Raw genomic sequence first — 24,562 nt, forward strand, 5'->3', positions numbered from 1 at the left:
GTCAAAAACTGCCAAACTCTATTACTGCTGCACACACTGCTTCATGTTCACTGGACGTCCTAAACAGGGTTATTTTGGTATCATTGATCACACCATTATACAGTAGGTAGTTATTTCAACTGATTCAAGTTTTCAATCAAGTTTTCATTTTAATTTCAGTTAATTACATTAATATACAGTAAAAACAGTGAAATATTACTCCAGTGTAAATCAGCTGTTTTCTATGTGAATATATAGTAAAGTGTAATTTATTCCTGTGATCAAAGCTGAATTTTCAGCATCATTACTCCAGTCTTCAGTGTCACATGATCCTTCAGAAATCATTCTGATATGATGATTTGATGATCAAGAAACATTTATTATCAATGCTGAAAACAGTTCAGATTTCTGTGGAAACTGATTTTATTCTTCAGGATTCTTTGATGCATAGAAAGTTTAGCATTTATTTGAAAAAGAATCTTTTGTCACATTTTAAATGTCTTTACTGTCACTTTTGATCAATGTAATGCGTCCTTGATGAATAAAAGTACTGATTTCTTTCAAATGACCAAACAACAACAAAGCTTTAGGCATCCTATATAAATTGTAAACTCAGATTTAGATTCTTGCATTTTGATTAAAAACATGTTTCCAATAGAGCTGTAGCCACCAACATTTAACTTTTGTGTAAATTTGGGGTCACGCTTCGCCGTCCTCTCACAGTGACTGCACATTTCGTTCGGCTGGGTCTCACACACACAGTACGCGACAGACGTACAACTCAAAGTTTCAGACGAGACCTCGTCAGTTCAGTCACTTTTAATACGCGCTACTGTAACTTATATCTGCTCTCTCGGCATTTTCAGGGAAGAAAACGCGGCTTTGCTAAAATGTATGACTTTCTTCAGAAAACTCTGGCAAACTTGGTAAACTTTTGTTTGTGATGGTGATGTTTGTGTCTTGTTAGTGTTAGTTCTGATGGGAGCCGCTGCGTCTCATCCTTTGTGAGACGAAATGCGATGCTCAGCCGGGATTCTGAAGCGCAGTTCTGCGTCGCTGTTTATTTGATGTGACCTGGAGGCAGCTCTCGACGTGCAACCCAATTTAAGAGCGCCGAGGATGGGCTTTCTGTGTGTAACTGGCCCCGCCGCCTGATCTAACGCTGTAAACAGCCCGTACGGCCCTCTCTACTGTCAGAGACACGACTCCAGCATGCTCCGCTGAGCAAACTGCCATTCAGCACTGCGCACACACACATCTCGCTCTCTAGATGCACGCTCCTTCTCTTTGTTTTTCCCCGCTCATCAGACGACTCGCGTTCCCCTTCGCAGCGCCTAAGCAAACAAATCGTGTGCGTGTCTAACAGAAAACCACTTGGGTCAAACGGACCGCAAACCTTTATTTGTGCTGGTGCGCGAAACGTCTTCTACCCGTCGGCCCCCGCGGAGAGGCTTGGTTTAATAGCGCGATCGGTGACTGACGGCTCGCTCCTCACCTGCCTTTATGTGTGCGTCAAATCTGAAGAGGATTTTGGGATTGAGCAGAAGGTGTAGCTGTCAGGATCGGATGGCTTTATCGGCGCGGTTTAGTGTACGGTTTCATCTGGTGGGATGGAGGTGATCCGCGCCGCATTTTCATGCAAATACCCCAGCCTGCCTTTCCAGCCCCTAATAGCTCCTTACAAATGATGTGTCATTACAACGAGCTTTATTTAAACAAATTTAATACGTCTTTAATCAAGGAGGAGAATGTTCTCAAAGGTCACACACCAAATCAAGCGGCGGGTTTGAGCTTTCAGACTATTAGCTCAAGGGGGAGGAGAGAATTATTTCATGGACAAGTCATTCTCCTCCAAGCTTTATTTACATTTTTATTCACTTATTAAATTTTATTTCATCACACACACACACAGTCATTTATAAGTCTATCAGCACAGAGAGGAAAGGGGGCGATTGTGAACCGATCGGCTCAACAAAAAGAAAAAAATCTACACACTAAACACAATATATACACAACTCTACATGCTAAAGACACACTTCTACAAACTAAACATAACAAATGCTCAAATATATCACACTAAAATAAAAAACACACCTAGTAACTACAGGCTGAACACACCTGAACACACAAAACAGACAAAAATACACTAAACGCCATCAGTCTCCAGTTTGATTTTTGTGACATTTCTTGTCCTGTAAATGTGCTTGTGTTTTATTAGAGGATGTATTGTGTGTGTGTGTGCGTGTGTGTGTGTGCGTGCGTGCGTGCGTGCGTGCGTGCGTGCGTGTGCGTGTGTATCCTGAAAGTGCTCTGTGGTCCTGTAATGTAAGTCCATCTGTAATTTAAACATGAACGCTGGCAGCCATGAATCCTCCATATCTAATGTTCCAGAGACTTTCACATTAATGTCACGGATTTTAAATTAGCACATAACATCTCATGGAGCCCGTCTGCGTGGTTTTACTGAAACTGAAGGCATCGTGTCAAAACATCAGCTCATTTTCTGAGAGTCTGAGAAAGACTAAACGCACAATGATTAGAAAAGATGAAATTATAGACGTAAAATTCAGTGACCTGTCTGGGAAAATCTGCAATATAGTCCTTCAAAATAGACCATCTGCAAAAATGTGTTGATTACACAAATGTACATTGATCCTTCAAAATTCCAGATTACATTTTTGCACTTATTTATTACCTGTCTGAAGGAATATTCCAGGTTCAAACTAAAGTCTTTTCCCTTAGTTTGTAAAAATAAAAAAAATGCATTTCTAATGGAAGCCTATTCGGGGAAAAATTAATTCTGTAAAATGTGCATCTCAGTCCTGTTTTTGATCCATGTAAACATTATCAAGACATCAGTTGAATTATTTGATAAAGATTTGCACAGACAAGATTAATAAATGATTAATCACACTGGCCTCAAGTTTTGACATTTATACATTACACTGAATGTACACATTTGAATGGCATCTAATGTTAGTCTCTCTGTTTATCCCGAGGTTTACCGTAGTCAGCCGGATCTGGGCCGTATCCAGGTGAGATTGAGGACCGGCACCATGACACGACCACAACGCAGGCCTGAAGTATCAGCAGAGATCGAGTCGACTGGATCATCCATTGTGAAGACATCATCGACACGACAGCCAGTGCCACAGTTTCTCAACAGACCGTCCATACCGGCGTGATGAATATGATCCTCAACTGGATTGAACTGAAATAAATACTTTGATTGTTGTGATCCTATCAGACTTATGATAACAACCTGATTCGTAACAAAGCACTGTTCACCAGAGGAGAACTGGCCCGCCGACTAAGCCTGGTTTCTCCCAAGGATTTTTTTCTCCATTTTAACACTTATTTGCCACTTGTTTGCCACCTGATGTCACCTGATGGAGTTTGGGTTCCTTGCCGCTGTCGGCTTTGGCTCGCTTAGTTTTGATATTCAACAGTGCTTTGATCTGCCTGCATTGACACTATTCTTTAAGAGCTGCTGTGCAGCCAAATTATGTACCAGTTATCACTGTAAAGCTGCTTTGACACAATCTGCATTGAAAAAAGCGCTATATAAATAAAGGTGACTTGACATTTGATCAGTTCATGCATTCCCTGGGAATCGAACCCATGACCTTGGTGTTGCCAGCGCCTGCGCCTTGACCTTATGTCAAGATAAAGTCTTTCTATTATTTCCAAACAGTGTGTATTTTTATGTTTCTCCATCTTCCATTGTATAGTAAGTACATTACTGTACACAATTGTTTGTTTATACAAATCAAAGGAAAAAATGGAAATTAATTTCAGTTGTAAACAATAGAATGCCACAGACAGTCATGCTCTATCATAGATGAGACGGGTCGCTTGAGTGTGTGTGTGTGTGTGTGTGAGTGAGTGTGTGAGTGTGTGTGTGTGTGTGTGAGAGTGTGTGTGTGTGTGTGTGTGTGTGTGTTTGTGAGTGTGTGTGTGTGTGTGTGAGTGTGTGTGTGTGTGTGTGTGTGTGTGTGTGAGTGTGTGAGTGTGTGTGTGTGTGAGAGTGTGTGTGTATGTGAGTGTGTATGTGTTTGCTATTGTTATCTTTTCTTAACCCTTGCTTTGCTAATGCGTGTTCTTGGGCTGGCATTTACTCGGAATGAATTGCTCGCTTAGACACACACAAGTAAATAAAAGTCAGCAGGGGCTGATAGTATGAAAAATGGATTTTCATTACCGTTTCATTGATTGTGGTAAATAAGGGGCCCGCGGCCCGCACCACGCTAATAATTTAATCTAAGGTGACACCGACCAAAACGCATGTGGACCAAAATCATCCCTGAATATTAAACGAGGGCCTGAAGACAAGCGGCATCAGCGCATTTAAATGCATGCAGATTGCCGTCTAACCTATTTAAAAACAGAAATTAAACACTGTTGTCATAAATCACATTTGTGGCCGCGGATACGCCTGGTTATGTGAGCGTTTACCGGAAACCGGAAAGGTTGAAGTATCCGGTGCATTAAATTGCACGGGGATAATTAACACTTTTCTTCTGGCTATTTATAAGAAATGGAAAATGGAGTCGGTTGTACTGTGACAACAAGGTAATTGTGATGCAAAATAAAAGCTTCGGTGCCGGTCGCATCTCAGGAGTGAGCTCTATATTCTGCTCTCATACCGACGTGCGTCTGGCCTTCTGTTTCAACATTTAATATTCTAATGATATTTTAGCCTTTCATTTAAGCAGACACAGTGACTAATAGTGTGTGTGACACAGTGACACACGGAGAAAGACTTCATGTGCGAACTCACCTTGTCTGCGGGCTGTGACGAGGGAAGTGTCATGCGCACACCGACAGAAACACTTGCCCCGCGGCGGGTCTGAGCCCCGGAGCCAAAGTGCTTTAACAGGGTGCGCAGACTGTCACCAATTAGTAGCTGTTAGTGGAGCCGGCGAGGGCGTCCTAATTTGACAGCTCTATCTCAGAGGTGCTGACCTGTGTCACCGCCTTGAGCTCTCGCTGCGATCCACACGTTTGGAGAGTGTGAACGCAGACTCACCTGCTTACAGCCGAGCGCCTAAAGAAACAGTCCTCCAAAAGAAGGAGAACACATTTTTGAGCTAATATAGAAACAACAGTTCATTGTGACCGTGACTGTCAGGGAAAAAACACCACTAAAGTATCATCAAGGTCCAAACTGACTCGTCAAACCTACAGAAAAGCAATTTGAAACTGAATGTAAAGAAGCAAAATTAAAATGACTGAAATTATTTTCCCAAAGAAGTTCATCAACAGAAACTTTTAAAAAGCCTTGAGGTTAAAAAGTTTATAGACCTTAACTGAACTGAGAGAATGATAGAACAATAAATAGAACAGCAAATAGAATGACAAGACGAATTATAGAGCGATAAACAGTAAATAGAATGATTAAAATAACGGTAGAACAATAGACAGAACAACAGCTAGAAGGAACGATAAGTAGAACAGTACAGAGAACTATCAATAGAAATATAGCTGCAGGCAGCGATGACGGGCCCAAGCCTCGGCGCCAGTGCCACCCGGTGGCTTCAGGGCAACTGTGCACGATGGGCAATATGAATTTAAACCTGGTAAATGTAAAAGGACGACTCCACTCTTACTGCAGCCGCTGGTGCCAGCATGACCACGAACCACAACATCCGTGAGGTCACTTAAATCATAGGTCAACTTCATATGAGTGCAAAGTTATCTTCCAGAAGTCCAGTATTTATCTCAAGGTCTTTTTATATTTTTATTAATTTTTATTATGTTGTCAGTGCCTTACAAATGAACTGGTGGTGTCATTTTGTTTAACTTATTCAAAAAGACAAGGCCTAAGAGATTTCTTATCCTTTGATGCACACAGCGATGAAAGGGTTAAACTCTAAACCATCAATAGTGTAACTGACACACACACACACACACACACACACACACACACACACACACACTCACAAACACACACACACACACACACACACACTCACAAACACACACACACACACACACACACACAAAGAGATCAAATGATCAGTTAGAAACTGTTTATCAGTTATTTGAGTCTGAAGATTCAACATTTTGAGCAAAAATAATAAAAATAATAATAACATAATAATAAAATCTATACTGTGAAAGAAATTAGTCTTAGATGAGATCTATAAGTGTATGAGGTTTGGTTATGTGTATGTGAAAAGGGCTGAGATACAGGGGCCCTCAAAAATGATCATATTAAAGGGCACACTTTATCATATTAAACCCCCACATCACCTTGTGCCCGGACCTGATGGCCGACGATTCCAATGTGTGTGCAAAGTTTCAAGAGTTTTTAAGTATGGTAAGGGCCATAGAGCTATTATAGTGAAGCATGGGTCTCCTGAACTGCCTGTGAAACTGTGTTTGTGCGAGGAGACGCTCAGCATCAGCTGTAAACACACGCGTTCTACAGCGAAACACATGAATCAAACGAAGCGATGTGAACTTGAGCGATGTCCTAACCAAGTGTCAAATGGCCAGGCGAACTGTAGCGCCGACGCTCCTCTCCGCACCGCAGCTTTACGCCATTGACCTTTCCACAGTTTACCCAAGTTTCCTCATGGCTCGCGCTGAATCATTTCAATTACAGAGCTTCATTAGTCCGTCCGTCCATCCGTCCGTCCGTCCCGCTGCACATCCTAATGTTTGCAGGAAAAACACTGCGTCTGATGGGGAATCAGAGGAGCTTCTGCCGTGATCCAAACCCTCTAATGAGGAGCAAATCCAGTCACACTCATCAGCGCTAATCCAACACACACACACGGATCCTGGATTACCTCCTCAGGAGCGCCGATGGATTTACACTCCATGCTTGGCATTCTGTCTTTTTTACAGTGAACTTTTCTTCCTGCTTTGTGTCTTTCTTTTGATTTTTGATGGTTTGTAAGTTCAGCTCATACAGCGGTTGAAGTTCCTGTAAATCCATCATCTGATTGTCAGGCTGGATTTGGCTCAGTGTAAACGAGGAACTTAAAGAGCCCCGTTTAGAAATTCCTGTCTGTTTCTCTCTTGAAACCAAGTCGTGATGAAACCAAAGTTGCAAATCTTTTCTTCTGTATTGTGACGTAAATCATGCATGGATGAACCTTTCACAATAATACTGCAGACCGGCTGAATTGCCATTTCAAGTCTGTGCGAAATCAAATCCAAACCTATTTACTTTCCAAATACAGAAAGATGAACATTTTTTTCAAAGAAAACAATTGTTTTTTTTAACCAGAATGCCTCTGACAGAAACTAGCTGCGTTTAGCATGTTTAACCCTCTCCTGTCCTGCATTTCTTCTGGCTGAATATCCTGAAAATCGATCAGAGTGCAGAAGTATAATATAAAGCTCATATAAACTCACACATTTCCCACAGGATTCTCATCATGGGATCAACACTTAGAGTTCAATGCTTTCATTAAGCCCAAATAAATACATTTTTACTAAAGAAAGTGGAGAAACTTGAGCACTACAGTATTTTGGTGGAAACTAAGGGAAACGGCATAGGTCATATGAATATTTTCAAAAACAAGCTTTGCAAAAATAAAAAGTAATAGTAAAAACCATTGATTATTCAGAACAATTAGCAAAGACAAACACTTCCTGTCTGAGCGAACAGGGCCGCCGCTGGCTGTGCTGTAATTACTCCTATTAGCACATGAAGTTCATCTCCACATTCCCCTGATGATCCTCCAATGATCTGCAGTCTAAATATGAACTAAAGACGAGGCCTCCAGTGTTTCAGATGCTGAGAAACGGAGGGCAATTTTCCTTCCGGATGTGTTTAAAATCTATTATATGAGAAGAAAAGCTTGTGAACTAAAAGCCTGCAATCACTGAACCGCAGTCCTTCAAATCGCAATAAAAACGTGAATCAAGTGAAATGTAAGCACCACTTTTGGTGTTTTCAAATGCATTTGTCAAGTAGATATAGAGGAAAGTAAAAGGTGTTACATTATTGTAAAAGTAACTTATGGTGTAAATACAAAGAGTAACGCATTCACACGTTCTTACAGACTGACTGATTTTCAAAAGATTTTAACTTAAAAGAAGTGGTCAAGACAAAAAAAACCCCACAAACAATTAAAAAACAGCATAGATGTACGCAAGAGCGTATCCTGTGTGGACGGCCACTAACTGTGTTGATATCGTCACAAACATGTACACAGCACACTAATGTATAATACACAGCAAAACTGTCAGATTGCTTGTGTCGTCTCAAAATGTAACTCTAACCTGCTGAATGCAACTATAAGGCATGAAGATATTAATATATTATAAACTTTAACTTTATATTAAACATTAATGTGATTGTCTGTAATGTGTGTTGTGAAAAACACTATATTTGACTCATCTGTTTGTATAACGAGTTACATGTGTGCCGTACGAGTCGTGAGTGTCAGAAGAGGAAATGTCACGTCTGATGTGTTTGAGACAGATGAAGAGTGTGTCAATGTGAGTGTTTAAGGTACATTACAGCGGTGGGTGGTCGCAGGAGAAGTGCGCTTATTTCCAGCCCATCTGGTGCTGTTTGACCTGCGACCTGCCTCGTGTAATCGCTCGGCCTGTAAGTGTGCGGTGTTTTGAAACAATGCTCATAAACACTGTTGAGCGGCTCGACACAAGCTCATATCACGGCAATAACGCCACTCGCCAGGATACTTACTTTTGCTGGTGTATCTATTAAATGATCATGTTTTAATTTGGCAGAATACAAATGTACATCTCATTTACATCTCTGAATCTGTGAAGAGTTTGTCCCACATTCACTCGTTAGCGTCATTCTAAATTACTGTCACATGACCTCATTACACTATTGGGGTCAGTCAGATTTTCTGCTCATCAAAGCTGCATTTATTTGATCAAAAATACAGTAAAACAGTGAAATATTATTCCAGTGTAAATCAGCTGTTTTCTATGTGAATATATAGTAAAGTGTAATTTATTTCTGTGATCAAAGCTGAATTTTCAGCATCATTACTCCAGTCTTCAGTGTCACATGATCCTTCAGAAATCATTCTGATATGATGATTTGATGCTCAAGAAACATTTATGATTATTATCAGTGTTGAAAACAGTTCAGATTTCTGTGGAAACTGTGATACATTTTATTCTTCAGGATTCTTTGATGAATAGAAAGTTCAGAAGAACAGAATTTATTTGAAATAGAATCTTTTGTCACATTATAAATGTCTTTACTGTCACTTATAAAAAATAAAAAAAATTAATCTTACTGACCGCAAACTTTTTAATTGTAGTTTATGTTTAATAAATAATAGTGATTTCTTAAAAGGAAACAACCAATGGTTATTTTTAAACTTTTAAATGTAAACTTTTTAACTTTTTATATATATTTCAAACTAACGATGCCAGCCCGACTGATTAAATAATGAGCCAAAAAGTAGTTTGTAATTTCTAGCACCACCAATAGGAAAAATTGCAAAAATAAAAATGACTGTTCAGAAACCGCCATTGAACAAGAATAAACAGATAGTCCCGCCCCCAGACTCACGTGATTGGTTGAGTCAGGCGTTGACATGTCAACGGATCAATGCTCTGAGCGTCAGTGTTTCACTCTTCAGGACGTCAAACTACAGACCGATCACTGAATACGAGAAGGTGCTTGAACACAGACCATCTTTCACAAAATCACAGTGGCATTGTGGGATAGTTTACAGTGGTTCAGTCCTACTGTTAGGTCCCATTAACCTTGACGGTTACAAAACGTGTAGAGGGATGTGTCGGACTCGTGTGACTGTATGGCTATAGCGCTGCTGTATGTTCTTATTGTTTATTAATCATGGCTAGCCTCATTAGCAGTATGAGGCGTGCGTTCGCTCTCAAATGCCACCCATAATGCAGGGCCACTGTGAAATGTTTTATTACAGGCTAATCAAAAGCAAGTTCCCTGAAGGAGCTGCGAATCAGGGGAGATTAGTTATCTAAAGCGTTTCCGGCCCGTATCACCTCCCAGATCTATAATGGAACATAACAAGGTTTCTGTATCGTTTGGAGATTAGAGAGGTGCATTTGAGAAGGTAACATTTATCAGAAGACCCTCATTTATCATTTATCAAAAGCACTCGCTAAAGGTCAATATCCGTCACGCATTTTACATCTTCGAGAGGAAAGCGAAATTAAAAAACAGAGCTCGCTGATATTGATCCAAGGTGTTTCGGAAGCTTCCTCTGAAGTGAATCAGCGATAATGGAGAGAAATGACAATGAATAGAAATTAAAGGCAAGATTTCTCTGAGAGTCTCCTGATTGGTCAGTCGCAGTGCTGCCATCACATTTACATATTTCTTTTAGCCCAGCAGAGAATATCTCACTAAAACCATGAGATTCAGACCGACATCTAAACCTCTCTGAACAAACACTCAGTGTTGAGATATTTAATATCTACTGTTTGTAGTTCAGTGATATTAAATATCTCATAAATTTTGATTTTTCTCTTTTTTATGTTTTCAGCATTGACATTTTGTTTATTGTTTACATCGGACTGAATATTAATGCACTCATTTTGTACGTTAGCATCACAATATGCTCATAATACAAAAATATTTTGAATATATTGCATTTTAATAACAGTTTGGTGACAGTTAGTGTTTGAAAGAAATTGATTCATTATTCATCGAGGATGCATTAAATTGATCAAAAATGACAGTAAAGACATTTATAATGTCACATTTCAAATAAATGCTGTTCTTTAGAAATATCTATTCATCAAAGAATCCTGAAGAATAAAATGTATGACGGTTTCCACAGAAATCTGAACTGTTTTCAACATTGATAATAATCATAAATGTTTCTTGATCATCAAATCATCATATCAGAATGATTTCTGAAGGATCATGTGACACTGAAGACTGGAGTAATGATGCTGAAAATTCAGCTTTGATCACAGGAATAAATTACACTTTACTATATATTCACATAGAAAACAGATGATTTACACTGGAATAATATTTCACTGTTTTACTGTATTTTTGATCAAATAAATGCAGGTTTGATGAGCAGAAGAGACTCTTTCAGAAACATTAAACATATATTGACCCCAAACATTTGAACAATGTTGTATATTTTAAGTAACTGCACATACAATCCAGCGCACCAAACTGTTCTGTAATAGTGTAAATTAAAACTTTTCAAATTTATATTTTGAAAATTCATATTTTTATGGTGTTTTATTCAGATATTCTCTGTAATAATTCAGTCTTTGTAGTGCTAAGTGGGGGAAAACAACTTTCAACAACCAGACTAAAATTAATCGTAAATAAATGAAAGCGAAAATGCTGCTCCTACAGAGAAGTCAGTTTGCGACCGCACCGCTCGTTCCTTAGACCTGTTTTATATCTGCAGTGTTTGTGATCTGAAATGAAACCCACATCAAATGAAGCCCGTTTCCTCCCTGTTGAACACAATTAGACGTCCTGCAAACATCACAGGCCCTGACAGGTAACGCACGAGTCAGATGTGACCGAGTAACCCTGAGTCAACATGTCATCAGCAGCTTGACCTCTGGTTAGAGCTATCAAACAAACTGTGAAGAACCAGCAAAGTTCTCGGAGATGGAAGATCCATTTGCTTTGATTAAACGGTGGAGGTTTGATGTGTGTAATAAAGCTCTCTGACAGCAGAGTAAAGGTGGTCTCCATATGATCAGTAATGAAACGCGCTGCATTTGTTTATTTGTCTTCAGCTCTTTCTGGCACTCGACTCTTTAAACGAGCATCTCCATCTCTTTGAGGCAGTCCAGACCATCAGTGTTTAGAAAACCTCACAGCCACCGCCGAGGAACACGGGGCGAAGCGTGTCTCCGCCGAGGGATTCCCGCAGCTGTAAAAACAGCCGAGCGCAGCTTTGGGGAAAACACACTTCCAGCAGCAGCTTCAGGTGACTGAACGCCTTCGGCTTCATTCATCACGTGCCGCCGGCTCAGCGCCACAGACTCTACCTGCCAACCGCAGCCGCTGACCGTGAGAAGACCGGACACGCTCGGAGACGCCGCAACTCACAGAGGCCTTCGCTTCCCAGAGAGATTCCCCACTGACACTCATCAGCAATGAGTTCTGACTCGACAAACATTAGAAACTTACAATAATGCTTAACAGATGATCAGTTCTTAGAAAGTTTCAGATGTCATGAAAATTATATGTGCATCAACTGTAGATGTAGAGACCAGCTGCCCTATGAGGAAATCCCAAATTTGACCTGAAAAATTATTATTAAAATTACTAGATAATTATAAACAACCTCAGTATTTATTAGGTGAAAAAAAACAACACTCAATAACAATAGCAGTTATTGGTCTGTATATAGACGTGTCAGACGTGTTCGGCCACATTCATCAAATAATTTCCTTTTCCCCTACCTTTTCTTTAAAAGAAGCAACAATCTGCATTACAGTGAGGCACTTATAATGGAAATGAATGGGGCCGATCCATAAACATTCAATAGTAGTCACAAGATGTAAACTACATGTGTGTTCACATGATTTTACTATGAGAAATGTCTTACCTCTTCTGTGTAAAGTTATAACCAATACCATTACCATGATTATGTAAAACTACAAATCTTAAAACCCTAAAACGACTGTAAAAATGTTGCTTTACAGTTCAAATAATATACATTTTAACAGAAAAATAATTGTAAGTTTTTATATAAAATGATAAACTTGACATTTCTGCTTTTAAATCCTCCAAATATTGCCCCCATTGAACTTCCACTGTAAGTGCCTCACTGTAACCTTTACTTTTTGCTATTTTAAAGAAAAAAACAAGAGATGAGTCAAAATTATTTTTGTGGTAATCAACATTATGCAACAAATGCTGCCGAATGAGCTTAACTTGTACTGAACGCAGAGTGTTCCTTTAAAACTCACACAGATCATTTCTCAGGACCTTTACATCAACCTAAACGAGAGCTGAAAGCTGCAGAAGTGTGTGTGTGAGAGAAATGTGGAGTGGGTTGGTTTTAAACAGCTCTGAGAAATGATTAGAGTGATGTGACATTTGCGTTGTTCTCAGGGTAAAGAAAACAAGTCAAAGGTTTAACCTTCACTTCCGCTAAATATCCCGACATCAGCCTGAACTAATTTGAGTTTAACTTGTAAAAACTGTCCACTGGCCTGACATGGAAAAAGACTCAATAAAACACAAATGAGTTCCAGATGACCTACTGAACACACACACACACACACACACACAGAAAGTCCTTCCATATGCCTCCATCCTTTGTTCTGTGAAGTCTGTGTAACAGACGCAGTCGAGCACTTCTTTCTCTCTGAGTGACGGGGCGCCGCAGCTTCTCTCTGTACTTCTGCAGTCATGTGATTTCAGGAACATGAAACAAGCAAAATACACCAAACTGAGAGATTTCATCTGGCACATACTGCAATTCGACTGCTTATGCTTATTTCCATATTGTTTCATCTCTGTGAGATCCAAATAAAGGGGGAAGTACAGGATAAAACATCTTCTCATGTGTTTCCAGATTCCCATGATCTGTTCTTAAAGATGTTTACCAGTTCCAGCTTCACTAGTACTAGTGCTCCTAGTGACGCTCTACTAAAGTACTAAAAGATTCAGCGTGTTATACTTGACTAAGTGATCAGATGCATGATTTTCACCTGCTGAACAATAAAACAGGTGTGTTTGTGCAGAAGAAAGACCTCTATTATTTTCTTCAGAAAATGTCAAACGAGTATAAAGAGGCTCGTTTAGCACAGAGAGCTGCGTTCTCTCGTTCAGCCGCTGTTTGCTCAGGGTTTCACGGCTTTGGGCCAACGACCCCCGCCCTCCTGCTCGGGCTCCTGTTAGGATGGAAACCCGTCTGATAGTTCAGACGACCCTGAGGGACAGAAACAGCCAGAGGAATCTAACAGAAGACCCCCAACACACACAATCAGGAGAGCCGTGTTCCCCTTCCAGCCTTCCGCAGTCAGACGTTCAAAGCTTCATCATTAAAACTGTGCCCTGGGACAAGCACTGATCCAGCCCCCGAACACCCACGGCCGCGACACACACTGCGCTTCCATCCTTTACCTCTTTCTCTCTTACACTGTCACACACACACACACACACACACACACACACACACACACACACACACACACACACACACACAGGGTTGCCATGTCCGTGGTTTTTCCTTACACCAAACATTATTTGTAGCGCCTCCCATCCAATAATTGCAAAGAACTTTGTGCTTTGTTTCTTCTGATCCATTGTCCAATTCTGTCTTTTTATCATGAAATTCAAACAATAAATGGTGTTTGATGCTTCTAAATGTGACGTGACAGATCGCTGTAGCGCCTCAGTTCAAGCGGAGGCGAGGAGCGCAAGTCTTTTCTTCCACTTTAATAATAAGTGCGGAGGGCAGGACGAGGCAGAGAGCCGTGGGAGCAGGACGAGGCAAGAGGCGTGATTGCTAAAGAGCAGAGATGACGGTGGGAGTAGCCAGGAGCTGGAGTAACCAGGCTGGGACCCAGATCTTAGCCTAGGGTTGTTGAAAGTACCGACTTCAGAGCAAAGTCTGTACTAAAATTTTAAAAATGTTATGATTTCCCCATAGCATTTTGAGCGCTGTTGAGCGGATTCTTAAACACCTCTGATTGGCCACTGTGTTCACGCGCTCAACATATACGTCTGTGATTGGCTACAATGATCAATGCTCCAAAAACATGTTTTAAATAGACATCAATGACGCTCTTCACCGAGCGCTTGCACAGATACACACGGGAGTGTTTTCTCCAGGCGAAGACGGACAGCTGATGGGACCACATGACTTCAATGTCTTTGGAGACCAAGGTGAAGCCGCAGTGATGAGCGTCCGTGGTAGAGCCAGGGTGCCAGAGGACTGTGGCGAAGCTGGTGGGATTGAGGATCAAGGTGGAGCTGGAGGAAAGGAGGAGCCCGACAGAGCCTAAGGAGTGGAGGGATGACGTGTAGCAGAAGGCCCATAAGTCCATGGCACAGGCAGAGCGATGTCTGACTAAGGTGGCACCAGAGGGACAAAGGAGCTTGGTGGAGCCATAAGGATGATGGTTCCATGTGGAGCTGAGGGAGGAGCCAAGATGGAACCCGAGATGGAGTGATGGGTGAAGGGGATCCTCTTCACTAGGTGGAGCCGATGGTCCGAGGTGTATCCACACAGCATAGTGGAGTAGACAAAAGAGGAGCCAAGGAGCTAAAGGGAACTAGCGGAGGCAGGCCGACGGACTGGCTGGCTTTGGAAGAGGGGGTGGGAGAGGGAGGCTGGGTGGGATCTCTGGAGACACAAGAGACTTAGAGCTGGGTGGGACCAGTGGGGGTGGGAGATTCAGGAAGATATCCTCTTCTATTTCATAAAGGCATTTTGCAGAGGCCAGCTGCAGCTCACCCTCGGCAGCAGGAGTGTGAGCGGGGCTTTCCTCCATGACCTCGTACTTCATGAGCAGTCCCATGCACGGTGTTGGCGGCTCACGCACCCGGTCAGACAATTTGTGGGACTCGGGCTCCGGGGCGATGGTGGGCTCAGTCCTCTTGTCTGGCATATCCACTGTGGCATGCTTGAGTTCTCTGTCTGCAGTGAGCTCTGGGGTCATGTCTATGCAGCGGGGCGATGGCTGGCTGGGCTCTGGGTCCGGAGTGGGGCTGGTGATGTCCTCCGTTGGGCAGATGGTGAACGGCGATCCATTATTCACCAGCACCCACTCCACAAAAGTGCCGAAATCTACTCGAGGACCGTTCCCTGAGAGGCGTGCCTTGGGCGCTCACTCTGTGTTTGTTACATCACCAGCCTCAGCGAAATACATATTACATTGACATAGAACAAAAGATAAAACAAAAGATAGACAGAATAGAAATAAAAGATAAATAGAATGATAGGCAGTCAGACAGACAGAGAGAGAGAGATGTAAAAAATTGCTCACTATAGTACATTTTCATTACAGTAAACTAAGACTTCTATAACTTTTTTACACTTTCATTTTTTAAAACCCTTTTAGTTCTGCAATAATCTGCTGTTTTCTTTAAGAAGAGACCAAACTTAAGTCTGTACTCCAAAGCATTCATGAGTTAAAACGATTTAAGTTCAGATCTGTGACCAAAAAGAGGGGTGACAGAGAAAAGCACAGCGTGAACATGCTGCTAAACATCTGTTTTTGTGTTCACAGAAGAAAGAAAGTCCTTCAGTTGATGTCTGGAATGACATGAGTGTGAGGAAATGAGTGAACTATTCAGCTCAGACTCAACCTTCTGTTATTCACCAAAATAACTTTTTTCATTCACTTTCTGATTTTCATGCTGCTCCTGTTCACACAACTGGGTTGAAGTGTCTGACAGTGTGTGTTTTTGTGTGTGTGTGTGATTGATGAGGACTCAATGAGGTGCCTGAGAGAGCAGGTACAGCTGAACGGCCTGCAGTGTGTGTGTGTGTGTTTAGGAGATAAATGAGATTCCCTCTACGAGGTGCAGTCGGTCTCCAGACAGAATCAAAGAACCACTAACCCCTGACAGACACACACACACACACACTTCTCCTGCAGCGGATCAGGGCGTGTGTTGTATGTTGTTGTTCATTACACCTGTACAATCTGTTTCTGTAGGTTTGTTCCCTGCAGCTCAGAGTTTCTCTCACGTTCATGTGGAATGAGAATGAAACTGTAAACAGCTTTAGCACATTTATTCGTCTCACCTGAGAGCAGCTCCATTATTACCTCAGCTGAGAACACACACACACATTTAACACTGACACACACTCATCACATGATCATCACAAGCACCAATGACTGCACTCTTTAAAGGAAGGTCATTCTGAGACAGGTGATGTGATGCTGCTGGTTAGTTTCTCATTATCTGTTTACTTACTGTGAAACTAAACTCATCTCCACTGCGCTCATACGAGGCAGATTCTCACAGAGCAGAAGATAAGGGCCGTCATTACGCGACTCTTTGTCAACACGTTACTAATATTGGCAATGTTAAAATGGCTCAGGGACAATAAATGATGTTTTTGTGGGAACCGAGAAATGCTTGATTGTGATTGTTATCCAGCGGCGAGTAAAGCAGCTTTAGTCCTCCAGCCCGAATAAACACAGATTACAAACTAGTCCATTACTGAGTATTTATTGGTTTGTTTCAGATGGACTTCTTCTTCTGGCAGAACCGATTATACGTCAGACTGGATTTGAGAACTAGATTTAGAAAGTTACAAAATATGATTTTAAATGGGAGCTGCAAATAATGCATTCAGAGTTCTGTGAGTTATTGTGTCTCTGTAAAATAAATATAGAAGTTTTCATCAGCATGTTATAATAACATCTTTGTTTCCATCCAATTTAACAGGTCACGTGCATTTCTACGCGATTTGATGAGTTTCCATATTTTGCAGTGAACTTCAGTGCGGTCGTCGGCATATTGACAGCAATTAAACACACAAGGTTTGTCCGTCATTAGGATGAAGGCCTGTGTGTGAGTGTGTTTCAGTTCAGAGATCACAGGCACATCACTGTCAGTCTTATGACACACGGTTTGTTCTTTGACTTTCTCTCTGTGTTCAGACTCTCTTTACCCGTCTGTTTCATCTTCTCTGTCTATATACACCTCAATCTCTCACACACACACACACACTGCTTTCTTCTCTTTTACACAAGTGTTTACAGCTGCTGTTGGTGAATGAAGTGATTTCGAGGGCCGCAGGAACAGTAGCTGAAGTAAAACGACTGTCAGTCTGTCATGATTTAATCAGCCTCTTACAGCAGTAACGCATCTGTCGTTCTGCTCTAGACTTCAGTCGTTTAAAACAGCTCCGATTCTCCACTGGAAGAAACTCGTATGAAGCATGTAGTTTATTCAGTAACTGTAACGGAGCAGATATCTGTGCTTCTGGTGAAACGCCTTCAGTACACAATGCTGTTAAACTCAGAAACTAAAAAACAGCCAACAGTGAGGCAGTTACAGAAACTACAAAAAAGCAGTTTGAGATCAGTAAGATTCTTTCTAAACTTTTGAACGCTAGCGTAAAGGCAAAGAAATGCCCCCGCTATTTACTGACATTAGAACTGCAAACAAATTCTGATTTTTTAATGTTCTAAATTAAATCACTATAGTATGTAACAGTGATTTTACAGCAGCTCTCATTGCTTTTTTTTTTTTTTTTTTACAAAGCAACACAACAGTACAATAATAAAAACAATGTTGAATAAACAGTTACATTTCAATATATTATTAATAAAATTAAATGAATAAACAGTTCTTCCTACAAGCATTAGAATAACTCTAGTTGTTTCCAAGTAATTTGGTGCATTAATACAGAAGCCAAACGGCTCATCCAATCGGAATCTATCAGTTTGATAATAGTGATTCTTCACTGTGAGGTGATTTCAGTATTTTATACAGCCAAACGCTTCTTCCTCAGTGTAACAGGAAGCCTGACTCCCTCTCTTCCTGTCTGTCTCTCTCTCTCCTGCGCGTCGTTCTGAATTTGATCAATGAACTCAATTACCTTGTGTTTCTAGGGACCCTGAGTGGGCTTTTCCTCCGTGATGCATAGCGAACGCCACACCTGATGCGGCTCCCAAAACCTCCTCAATAAATAAGACACACACACACACACACACACACACACCTCACAGTCTCTCTCTCTCTCTGCTAGGCTGGCCACTAATACATGGGCTCAGTTCATGCATTATTAATGAAGAGAGCTCAGCGAGTGGCAGAGACAAATAGGGAACAGAATTCACTGACTGGCTGCGAACGCTCTTTTTAGCCATGCTTGAGTTTCCTCTCAGTCCATCCTGACACGGGAACATTTCTTATTACACTCTTTCCACTCTATAGGCTTCCTCTCTCTCTCTCTCCTCATGTAAGGGTTTGAAGAAGCACTCCACCTCGAAATCACTCATGGAAAAAGCTCTTTCTGGAGAGACCTGAGTGTGAGTGTGTGTGAGTGTGTGTGAGTGTGTGTGTGTGTGAACAGAGCTGTTTCCCAGAGGCTTTAGGAGAATATCGGATTCAATCTGCTCAGCTTTATCTGAGGCACAGAGGTTTAGGTTTCTATCTCCATCCATTCTAGTCACTGTGAAGTAGAAATGAGCATTTACAGCAGCAGTAAAACTATTATTACTGATTAAGCGTCAGTATTACTGCTGCTCACATTCAAGAGTTACTTCATCACATCATCAGATACATGATTTTCACCTGCTGGATGATAAAGTAGCTACAAAAAGATCAACAAAACAATTTTTATTCATCAAGTGACAGTAAAGACATTTATAATGTGACAAAAAATTCTATTTCAAATAAATGTTGTTCTTTTGAACTTTCTACTCATCAAAAAAATCCTGAAGAATAAAATGTATGATGGTTTCCACAGAAATCTGAAGCAGCAAGTTTTCAGCATTGATAATAATCATGAATGTTTTTTGAGCAGCAAATCAGAATGCCCTCTTACACTAGGAACCATAGAGCCACAAAGACACATCAACTGCATCAACTGCTAGTGGTTGAAATGTGTACTGCAGTCCAAATTCAAAATATTGTTTGCCCCGCCCCCTCCTCCTCAGACTCCACGCTCACACGGGTTGCCAATTTGAAGACGCAACAGGAGCGAGCTCAATTGACATTGGAAGGCGAGGAGACTTACACACTGTAAGATAATTAGTTGATTTATGATGAGTTGATATCATGTTTTAATATGCTCCCATTCATAGCTATTTTTAGATGGATGCTGAGTCTTTTTAGGTCAGGTACAATCTGCGATCTCTGACCCAGTTTGTTCGCTGGCTTCCATGGCTGCAATTCGCTGCATGTGTTTTCCGCCAACTGGCAACCCAGGGTGGCAAAATACTATTGGGTGAATTGGCAATGTGTGGTCTCGCAAAGACTGAAACAAAAACACAAATTCCGACACGGGACCCAAATTTCAAAGTAAAATAACTGGCTGTACCAATGGTTTCAGAGAAATGAGTATGTGAACTCAACATGTTTAATAAATATCTGCAAACATATTATGGTATTTTTATGCTTTAGTACAGTAAAAATCGTACATAGAGTACCTTTAAGAAAGACACTCATGTCCCTGCGCAGGGCAGAGTGGCATCAGAGGCGGGGTAAGGAAAGAGCGAGGAAGCATGTTGCCACATGCACAGTGGCAGTGCTCAACTGAGGAGGTGAGCTCTTTTCTGTGCAACACCTTTAGTGATCCTGATAGGGACGTGGAATTGGAACCACACAGAGCTCTCATAAGACCACAACCTCCGACAGCTGAGTTCATCATGAGGGAGCCCAGCTGGATGGAGGTTCAGGAGGTGGTGAAAAGAGCCAGATCAGCCTCCGCACCAGGGCTTAGTGGAGTTTCATACACTGTGTACAAGCGCTGCCCGCAACTCCTACACCACCTGTGGAAGAGTCTGAGGGTAAATTGGCATAGAGGAAGAGTTGCTAAGCAGTGGAGATTTGGAGAAGGTGTATGGATTCCAAAGAAAGAGAATTAAAAAAAGATCAGTCAGTTCAGAGTCATCTCACTGCTAAGCGTCGAAAGCAAAATCCTGTCACGAGTTCCTTTTGAAGAACAACTATATTGACACCTCTGTTCAGAAGGGTGGCATTCCAGGAGTGCCTGGCTGTTTGGAACACACAAGAGTCATCACACAACTCATCAGGGCGGCTCGTGAAGGGAGAGGTGATCTCTCTGTGATGTGGTTGGACCTTGCTAATGCGTACAGATCCATACCTCACAATCTCATTGTGCTTGCCTTCCATCCAGTGACATCATGTTCCCAGTAGAATCACAGACCTTATCCTGGACTAACACAACAAGTTCAGGCTAAGAGCCACCACTGGGTCAGGTATTTCATACTAGCATCGGCTACAGAAAGGCATATTACTGGTTGCACCATCTCAGTCATTCTCTTTGCTCTCATTAAGAACATGATTGTGAAGTCAGCAGAGGTAGAGTGCAGAGGTCCCTTGATGAGATCTGGAGTGCGTCAGCCACCAATAAGGGCCTTCATGGATGACCTGACTGTCACCACCTCATCTGTCCCAGGTAGAAGGTGGATTCTCCAAGAGCTAGAGAAGCTCATCAACCGGGCAAAGGAGAGCTTTAAACCAGCAAAATCAAGGCCGCTAGTGCTCAAGAGGGGGAAGGTAGTGGACAGGTTCCGTTTTTCACTCGATAGAGCTACCACTCCATCCATCACAGAGCAGCCAGTCAAGAGCCTTGGTAAGCTCTTTGACTGCAGCCTCAAAGATTCTACTTCCATCCAGAAAACCAGCAGAGAGCTTGAGTCATGGCTTAGCAAGGTGGATAAATCAGGTCTTCCTGGGAAGTTTAAGGCCTGGATTTACCAGCATTCTATCTGGCCCCGGATCTTGTGGCCCCTGCTGGTGTATGAAGTGCCCATAACAACTGTTGAGGCCCTGGAGGGAAAGATCAGCAGCTACTGGCAAAGATGGCTTGGTTTACCTCGCAGTTTGAGCCGTGCTACTTTGTATGGCACCAGCAACGTCCTGCAACTTCTGATAAGCAGCCTTGCTGAAGAGTTCATGGTGTCAAGAACATGGAAAGCATGGCAGTGCGGAGAGTCCAGGGACCCAAAGGTGGCAACAGCTGGCATACAGGTGCGGACAGGCAGGAGATGGAGCGCAGAGAAATCACTGGAGTCACAAGGCACTGGTGGGGCCCATAGCAACAGGGCGTGCAGGCTTGGGCTATTTCTCGGTAATGAAAGTCGACAATGCTCAAGGCAAAGAGTGTCAACATCTGGTTCAAGAGGAAGTGCGGGCAGGCATGGGGGAAGTAAGAGCTAGCAGGATGGTGGAAATGGGGCAACAAGGAGTTTGGACTAGATGGGAAAGTGTTCGGCAACATAAGATCACCTGGGCTGACATCTGGAAAGCAGACTTCCATCGAATTAGGTTCTTAGTCCAAACCGTCTATGACGTCCTACCAAGTCCAGCGAACCTCCATGTCTGGAGCAAAAGTGAGTCACCATCTTGTCCCCTTTGTTGAGGTAGGGGATCCCTAGACACCTCCTTAGCAGCTGACCAAAAGCCCTTGGAGATGGCCGCTATCGCTGGTGCCATGACCAGATCCTTAAGGCAGTTGCTGAGAGCATAGCCACAGCCATCAATTCCATCAAGGGCAAGGACCATCAAGTTTCTCAAGACCGGAGAGAAGGTCCATCCACAACCGAGAGCAAAGTCTGACCTCCTCACTTTCGCCACTGACTGGCAACTGGAGGTGGATCTGGGCAAATGACTGAAGATCCCATCCAGAATAATATCCACACAGCTTTGTCCAGACATGAGTCTGATCAGTTCCGGCCGGTCGCCTGGGTGAGGGTGTCTAATGTTGTAAGACCCGAAACACCCAATGACCCCAGGATACATCACTGATGATGTGTCCCAGCGCATCTGCATGATGCATCTCTTATCATCATATTAGAATGATTTCTGAAGGATCATGTGACACTGAAGACTGGAGTAATGATGCTGAAAATTCAGCTTTGATCACAGGAATAAATTACACTTTACTATATATTCACATAGAAAACAGCTGATTTACACTGGAATAATATTTCACTGTTTTACTGTATTTTTGGTCAAATAAATGCATTGATGAGCAGAAGAGACTCTTTCAGAAACATTTAAAAAACGTACCGACTTCAAACCTTTGAATGTTAACGGACAAAATGTAAAGTTTTACAAATATAATAAAGACATGTATTGTGTCTCGTGACAGTGACGCGTCTCACAGAATCACAGACTAAAGCTGAGCTCAACACTGACACTGACTGCAGTGAATGCAGATCCCTGTTCATCTGTATAATCACACAATGAACACGTGAACACACACTCACTCCTGCTCATCTCGCTCTCCATCCACCTCTGAAGAACATGTCAGATAATGAAACACATGCAGCACTTTGAATCGTTCTGGTGAACGCTTTGAAAGCGTGGTTTATTCACACAGATCTTCTCATGAAGGGTTTGTAGTTGTGAAGTAAGCAGACATCTGAAGCGTGTCGCTCCTGGACGCCTTTGAAAACTTGAGAAGTTTGGAATATTGATTTTAGTCCACTTACAAAACAAACAGAGACGAGTGTTTATATCACTGCTGTATTCTGATCAAAGAGTGTATATAGCATGCTATATATCACACACACACACACACATACAGCAGGGTCCAAAACTCTGAGATCATACTTTTTTTTTTTTTTTCAGTTTCTAAGTTTTTATTTTTTTATTTTTCATTAGGATATTACAGGATATAACTCAGAGATGAACAGATGAATGAATCTCCAGCATGATTTGAGCATCTTCAGCTTCATTGAAAGAACATCTGAACGTCTGAAAGTCAAAATCCCTTTTTTTTACTCATTAACTTACATTTGATTAGTCACAAAAACAGAACCTCTGAAATCTCATTTGTGTGTTCAGATGAAGAAAATTTATGCCAGGTTTGACAAAACCCCACTGGATTTCATTTTTCATAAATCTTTGAATATGAGCAATGAAGAATGAGATTTGAGAGCTGCAGGGAAGGAGAAGATTTTCAGTGAATAACGAGTAAAATCTGAGTCTGTTCCTCACATGAAGCACACGTTTAGACCAGTGTTATGATATTATTTTATGTTTTTGGAGCTTGAAAGATGTGCTCAGTATTCCATAGAGCTGTCACTGGAATACAGATTATTCAAATGTTCTTCTTCAGCAGATTGAGATTGAGCTCTCAATCTAAAAATGCGGATAAAAAAAAAGTATGTGCTCAATTGAGGATGGTCATTTTTTTATCCGATAAAAAGACATGCTCATAAACTATGAGGGAAACACATTTACCGAATAAATCCCTCAAAACCTCATGAGACTTTGGCTCAGCAGAGGCTGTGATTGGATAACTGGACTAACCAGTGGACCAATCACATCGCAGCATCTCAAATGTTGGTTTGGTGGTTCTGAAACGCCTGAGTCAAAGTCTGTCATCAGAATGATTTGGTTTAATTCCTCCAGAAGCGTCTCACACGATTGTGTTCCCAAACACCAGCATCCGAACGCAAGATCACATGACAGCGTTTATTGTGTTTCGTCTGACGCTCTGAGACAAACTCATTTATGATGGAGGAAAAAGAGCCCGATTGAAGAAACTTACGTTTTTATTGCAGATATTTTGTGCCAATTTCCCAGGAAGTGATGATTTTGTTCTCTTGAACACATGGGATGAAAACGCTGCTTTATTTGCAGATGTTTTTTGCAACATTCCAATTTCACACACAAGTTAAATTCTCAACTTTGGATGGAAAGCTACGGTATTTCACCTTGACTTACAGCGAGATTCATCGCTCAGCTGTCGCTTGTACTAAAAAGCTCTGTCTGTTGAATTTGTGTGTGTGTGTCAGTGTGTGTGTGTGTTCAGGCTAATGGCGGCCGCTGTGTGAGGATTAGGGTGAGAGGAATATCAGATGTGTTTCTGATGAGGTGGCGAGCTCTCCTCCGCTCTCGCTCCGCTGCGGCTCCTCCGGCCCTTTGAAGTAGAAACTCCAGTTTAAGTAAACGCCTGACTGCCGTCCCCTGCACTTCTCGCGCTTGTCTCGC

At 41.8% G+C, this 24,562-nt stretch overlaps 1 pseudogene; it reads left to right on the top strand.

Moving 5' to 3' along the window:
- Positions 1-19,976: 19,976 nt before the first annotated feature.
- LOC125273274 lies at positions 19,977-22,310 on the top strand (annotated as a pseudogene).
- The last annotated feature ends 2,252 nt before the right edge of the window (positions 22,311-24,562 follow it).

This window comes from Megalobrama amblycephala, linkage group LG8 (assembly GCF_018812025.1).
Source record: "Megalobrama amblycephala isolate DHTTF-2021 linkage group LG8, ASM1881202v1, whole genome shotgun sequence".
NCBI lineage: Eukaryota > Metazoa > Chordata > Actinopteri > Cypriniformes > Xenocyprididae > Megalobrama > Megalobrama amblycephala.